Source organism: Phaethon aethereus, assembly GCF_964289735.1.
Source record: "Phaethon aethereus genome assembly, chromosome: 19".
In the NCBI taxonomy this organism is placed as follows: Eukaryota; Metazoa; Chordata; class Aves; order Phaethontiformes; family Phaethontidae; genus Phaethon; species Phaethon aethereus.
The window spans coordinates 8,346,175-8,353,236 of NC_138595.1; positions in this window are offsets into that span (position 1 = coordinate 8,346,175).

Here is a 7,062-nt window from a genome sequence, read left to right on the forward strand (position 1 = left end):
TGGATTTTGTGAGTGCACTTTTCATGTGGATACTAAGATGAGACCAAAGGAAAAGCAGCTTTGTTCTAGTTGATAAAACCTTGTGGAGCTTTAGAATTTATGAAGTGTCCTTTTGAAGTTATAATGAAGTCAGAATGAAGTCATTGATAAGACCATCTAAAACCAAAAATAATTTGGATAACCCCCTTCTAACTTCCTAAGACACCTAGATTATTTCATTGTGATATAACAAAGCAGTCAAGGAACCTTGGAAAATTAGAAGAGATGGATAAGAGGTTAGTAACAGAAAGAGTTCAAGACCTCTATTATAAATTAAATTATAAGATTACTAAGGTTATTGTAACACGTCTATTACTGGGGAGTCAAACCAAACCTGAGCCAAACCGAAAATTTTAGGGGACTGTGGTGTTTTTTCTTTTAAGCTAGGAGGTAGCTAGTGTGTGAAAATTTCTTGAATTTGACCTGGAATAAATCAATCACAGCTGAACTCAAAGTGGAAGAGAACTGAAAAAACATCACACACGCAAGCAGTTTAGCATACAGTAAACATGATAGACAGGGATATTGTATGAAGCACAAGAAATGATCCAGAAGTTATGACTTTGGCAAAACTCTCTAACCTTAAATGAGAACTTTCCCTCAGTGAAACACTTGTGTGGGTATTATAAAGTAATATACTGGATAAAATAACTCAGATTGAAACATAATTCAGCAGATGCAAAATGTGATGACTCAAGTGATCAGCGAGACAATCACTACATCCAGTGGAATTACACATACTCTGTGTCCTGTGAAGAATAATTTGTCACCTTTGATGCCAGGCAAAAATTCTCCCAACTGGACATGCACTGAAGACTGATCTGCACAAGCACAGAGAGTTTTTGGACACACCTTTGATCCATCAGACTCATCAAGAATGCAACAAAGCAAGGATTCACACAGGTGTGATAAAACCAAGGTACAAATAGCACCAGGTCTTTTTGCACTCAAATGTGCCAGAGTAGAAATACATTCAGAAGTAGCCAGGAAGGACTGCAAGAGTTATTTAATCCCCTTTCCTTCTCTCTGCTAGAAGGCAGGATCTATTACACAGAGATTATTGTTGACACAAATCTTCCTGCTTTGTTCTCAAAGACCTCAAGAGAGAAATTTCCCATGCTTTTCTGAAAACATACTCCAATGCTTTGCACTCTGTACTGGTAGTTTTTCTTAACATCCAACCTCAGTTTGTTTTGTTGCAATTTAAGCTCTTAATGTCTTCCTTGCTCCACTATGGATGTGGAAAACTATTCCTCCTCTCTTTGAACAGACTTCTAACTCCTCAAAGTACTTTTAAAAATGTTTTAACACCTCTCCTTGCCTTCTAGAAGCAAAAAACTGCCAACTTCTTCAGACTTTCCCTGTAGGTCATGTGTTACATACTTCTGATCCTTTTTGGTACTCTCCTCTGGACTTTCCAGCTGGTGTACATCTATCTCATACTATGGTACCCATAACCTATACCTCTGTGCAGTACCTCTGCCCTGCCGAGGATTTACCTTTTTGACATCTGTACATTGTTGTTAATCCACGTTTAGTTTGGGTTTCTCTACCTTTTCTGCAGAACTGCTAGCTTGACTTTCCCCCATCCTGTATTTGCTCGTTAAAATAATTCCTGCCAAAGCATAGTGCCCTGCAGTTGTCCTTAATGAGTTTCATCTTCTTTTATTCAGATCGTATCACCGATTTGTCAAGATCACTTGAAATTTTAATCCTGTCTTCCAGTGTTCTTGCATTTGGTTCCAGCTTTGCCTCATCTACAGATTCAATAAGCATGCTCCCTCTTCCATCACTGAGGTCACTAAAGAAAACATTGGGAGGTTTGTCTCCATGTCTGTATCCTCAAACTATGTTCCTGTTCATTAACTGTTCATTAAACATTATTCAGTCACTGAGGGCTGCCTACTTGCTTGATGCTGTACAGGACATAAACACTGAACTTTTAAACTCTCCAAACCACAGATGGTCTTGAACTTCTACGACAAAACAAAGTATTTTAAAACATGCGGTGGAAGGAGCTACCAGTACCAGGCTGCAATTTTCAATGGAGTCACTGACTATAGGATATCCAGATTCAGTGGTAACTGAATGCTTAGCTGATTTGAAAATCCATCCAGAATCACAGAATCTCTTTGAATCTCCGAGAAGCAAGGACTTTCATGACCAAAGAATGTCTCAGTTTTGGGCTCTGGTGCTGAAATCCTCCTACTTTTCTCAATTTCCCCATGGGCCCAGGTTGCCTGACTTGAGGCAGGCAGAACTAAGGGGGATGCACGTGGGGAGACTGAAGTCCCCTCTCCTCCACACAGCAAATATGTATGTTCCATCCATATTTTTCCAGCTTTTATTGATTTTTTCCAAATCTCCTAGGAAGTTTCCCTGTGGGCCAGGACAATGAGGCCTAACCACAATAGTCTGCTTTTCTTAGCTGGCTTTCACAGGCCTCCTAGAAGTTGGCTGTGGTCCTTCAAAAGTTTGTGGGCTGCAAGCTGAAAATTGCTGCACTGTAACCATTGTACATGGACCACCATCCACAGCATAATTCTAAGCTAGTTTTCATATCTTAGCCCATATGCTTTCTCCCTCTTCTCTGCTCTACCTTGTTCCACAAACTCCTTACCTACCAGCCATCTGTCTTCACACTGCAAACTTCTTGCCAGTCAGTGCCCTCCTGCACCATCTTTGCCTGTGTGTTACTGGTAAACAGTCAGCCACAATCCAACTGTCATACCGCTATTTTCCTTACAGTTCTATCTTCACCTTATTGTGCTCTAAAGCACTGTGCATCTGGATTCACAGGACCCCACTGATAACTGACATTGCATATTTCTTGAAGCATTCACATGAGCCTCTCCCTTCTCTGTCTTCATTCTTTTCCCAAGATTCTGTTTTTCAAATTAAGGGTCCTTGTTTTCATAGACTTTGTCTGTTTCAATGTGATTAATACCCTTCATTATTTTAAAATCACTGACTGAATCACAGCAAGATCTCTTTTTAAACAAGATAATACCAAAGCTCTTCAGTCTTGCTTTATAACTCAGAGCTGAAAGGCACAGTATTATTCTCATTTTCCCTGCTTTATCCCCTTAATCATATCCTTCTTAGGTAGAGTGAGCTGTACTGAAAAGAGCACTCTCAACAAGAACTCACCAGTGTTTTATGTAATAACAATAACACCTTTTTGATATATACTCTGTTCTTACAGTAATGCAATCCAACATCCGGTTCGGTTGTTGGGGTCTTTTTTGTACAGCTGTGTGTTAGGCTGAGAGCTCTGGGGATTATTTAAAGAGAATATTCTCCAGATTTATCAATTTACCTTTATGAACATTTTGCTCTATTCATTCTAAGGGGAGCAATCACATAAGTAAACCCTAACACTGTTCAGTGGCACTGTCTTGCTCTTTAGCTGGCTCTCTACCTAATCTCCTCTCTTACAGACTCCTCTATGGAATCAATAAAAAGGCAACTAAGGTGCTAAATAAGAAAGAATCATTGTAGGCATTAAAGACTAAAGTCACTGCAAGGCAATTTGATCCAAGTATTTCTTGGCTATGCACATGTACAGTAATGCTAGCTTAGGTGTTAGTATACTCTATTTGTCACTTAGGTGACAGTATACTCTATTTGTCACCAATGGATACCAGACCTAATGGGCTTGGTATCCAACATCCACCCCTCTTCCAGGGCCTCTGGGTGGTTTTGTTAAACAAGCTTAGTCTGAGCACCTTCTTGAACTGGTTGTACGCAGATTTCCGTCCCCTCCTCGCTTCCATTTCTAAATGACCCAAACTGGAACTACTAAATTGTACTTTGCAAATACCCACCTCCTCACATAGAATGCAGATCTCTCTTTCACCATAAGAAATACTCTTAATCTCTCTCTCTTTTCTGTTCTGCCTAAGCGAGATCAATCTCACCAATCCCAAAATAATCCTCTGGGGTTGCACTTGCTCACAACCCCTCATGCCACTGGGTCTCAGGCAGGAAGGGTACATGGGCTGTCAGTCTACACCCAGAAAGAGTCTGGTTGAAGTCCCTGCCCTGCCAGAGCCATCAGGCAATCTCTCAGTACCTCCCTTTATAACACAGGGTTTAGTGCTTTGTTATATATCATGGCTCTTGTAAGGATAATAGAAATGGAATAAAAATGATATGGTATAAATAGTAAAAATAATGAAAGAAGAGAAGAAAAAAATAAAAGCAGCAAGATGAGATGTAATCTAAAGAGAAAGATAAATTGTTCTTTTTTGGCAGAAAGGAAATTATAAAGTCTGCAAGATACTATGAAATGTTTAAACTGATTGTTGCCCAAAAAAAGAAATAAAAGCTTTTGACCAGACTAAGGAGATTTTTGGTATGTGATGGAATGGTAGGACAAGACTATCAGCCTCACTGTGTGCCTGGAAAGAAGTGGCTCACAGCAAAACATTTTTTGGCTCAATTCACATCTTGAGTATTTAACTCTAAGATTGTTGTGAGTGCAGTGCCCCAACTGTAGGGCGATGCACTATTTTGCATTGAAAACAGGTGTTCAGCTGGCTGGCTTTGTACTGGAGCACAGTAGATTTGTCCCAGATTTTCTGTACATGATCTCTAGGTAATACTTGCCTTTTTTTTAGATGTTTCAAGAAAATTAGATAATTATTTTCCATGTTCTGAGCCTTCCCTGAACTGACTGACAATAGATTTACAGAGCTGAGTTGTAGGCTAGGCAGAGACGGAGCCTGGCCAGCTTACAGAGGAGGTGAGTGGACTTTGGAAAAAGCAGTGCTGCAATTCTGGAGCATCTCTGAGAACAACCACAGCTTGTAACATATGCCCTGGCACACTGCAGTTACAGCTAGCGACCTACTGAGGTGCAGTCTCTGACTGGGGAATAGGAGACCAAATGGTCTTGATAACCCAACCATTCATTTCCTTAGTTTCGAAGCTGTGTTAGGTAAAGAACTACATTAACTGAAACTCTCCACTGTGTTTATTAATTTTAAACAGCTTCGAGATACAGTTTCTTCAAAAGATCCTGTATAATCAATCTCCATTGTTCTGTATATATTTGCAGAAGATAACAGCTTCATTAAAATATGGTGTGCTATTAACAGCAGTAAATATATAGCCTTAAACCTTAAAATGTAATGCAATTAAATAAGAAATATGAACCTAAGGAGGTTAAGTGTAATCAACCACTGACATTTACATTTGATTTGAATTAAAAAACACACACAGAGGGAAATAAAGGGCCTCCGTACGTACTTGGATAACAGGAAATCCCCTGGATGTAAAAATAGTAAATTTAAGAATGGAGAATATAAAGGTCTAGTTCAAATTAAAGATTTTATGACTGAGGACTCCATTAAATCTTTGAACACTTACAGTAAAGAGTTTGGAATGCTTCCAGTCCAATTCTTTATGTTCTCGCAAGTGACAGATTATACTTCTGAACTTCTACGGCAAAAGAAAGAGTGATTGTATTAATCCATCTAAATCTGGAGCTTGCTAATTAAGATGAAAACTATAACAATCTGTGCTTAGGTGAAGCATAGTATTTTTATAACCCAGCTCAAGACAACATCACTAGCCAAGCCAAAAGGAGATGATTTAAGTTTTCAAATTTTTGAGGAACAATAAAATAACGAACCACTTAGTACTACATCATCAACAATCTGTACCAAATATGAACTCTTTCATAGTACTCAGTCTACTTTGCTTTTTATGTTTCTAAGAAATTCCTCATGGTGTTTAAAATACATAGTACAACACCCTGCTTCTAACTCTAGCCCTACCTGCATAAATGAAAGGATCTTCAATTGCAGCAAGTCCACAGCGGCAGGCCACATTCAAAGTGCCGGTCTCACACATACGTATATTTGTAGCCGTAAGACATTAACAGGGACCTTTCAGATGAGGAGTCTGCAAGTGAGTCAAGCATCAGAAACCAATGTACTACTTTTCCCCGGTTTTAAAGGGAATCGAGGCAAAATTATCAAGGCTACAGATTTTTAAGCTGAGGGTGTAGAGTCAAGCATTCATCACTGTATCCAGGTACCTAAGCAAAGGAGCAAGTTTCAGATCTTGTTCCAGACTCCTCAAAACATACTAATGACTGGTATAAATTTGTTGTCTCTCATGGCATACTGCCAAGAGGTAATTGATCCTTAAATGAAAATGAATGTGAGACATCTGAAAACACAGCTGATTTGGCCCAGGATGTTAGCAGAAACATAATGCCTGGAAGGACTGCAGGGTTAAGGAACTCCCATGTTTGGCCATAAACTCCAAAGTAACACATAAGTCAAATCAGAGGATGAAAATGAGAGGAAAAAAAATCTTCCTGTCAGCAAGATCTCCTCCCCTATAGGACCACATGGCAGTCCCTCTAGCTTTTTTGCTTGCTTTCTATGAAGTCACTGAAGGTCTGGCCTTGAGTGAATAAATAGATCAGACAATGTTAATAAATGCAGGCTCTTTCCAGACCAACAGGGGTGGCAGACACCACAGCTGTCAGTTAGAAACAAAACTTACTTTGAAATTTTATATTCAAAACAAAGAGCATACTGGCCTAACAGAAAAGGTTCCATGAGCCCTCGTGAATCATAAATAACAGTTTTCCTTTGATTGTCTTGTTTCAGTACCTTCTAATCTACCACCCATGAAACCATTTTTACCAAACATAAAGAATGGTTTTTCACCTAGCCCAACAAGGCTGCAATGCTCTCTTCTAAGAGTAAAGGGTGCCCAACACATCCCAGCACAATATTTCTCATTTTTCACCATCAGGCTGTGTTTCTCTTTGACCACTCTCACAAACAGGTATTGAAAACACCAGATTTAAGAGGTCTGACTAATGGTATGACTATATGCATGCTTTAATTCAGTGTACATCTGCACAGTAGCTGAAAGAAATGGTCCCATCCTTGTCCCACTTGGCCACAACCCCACTGGTCCTCATTACCTTCTTTCTGTTAGCACCAGGTTTTTGTGCAGTTATACAGTGAACAGGTCCAGGGAGCTGATTTTTTTGCA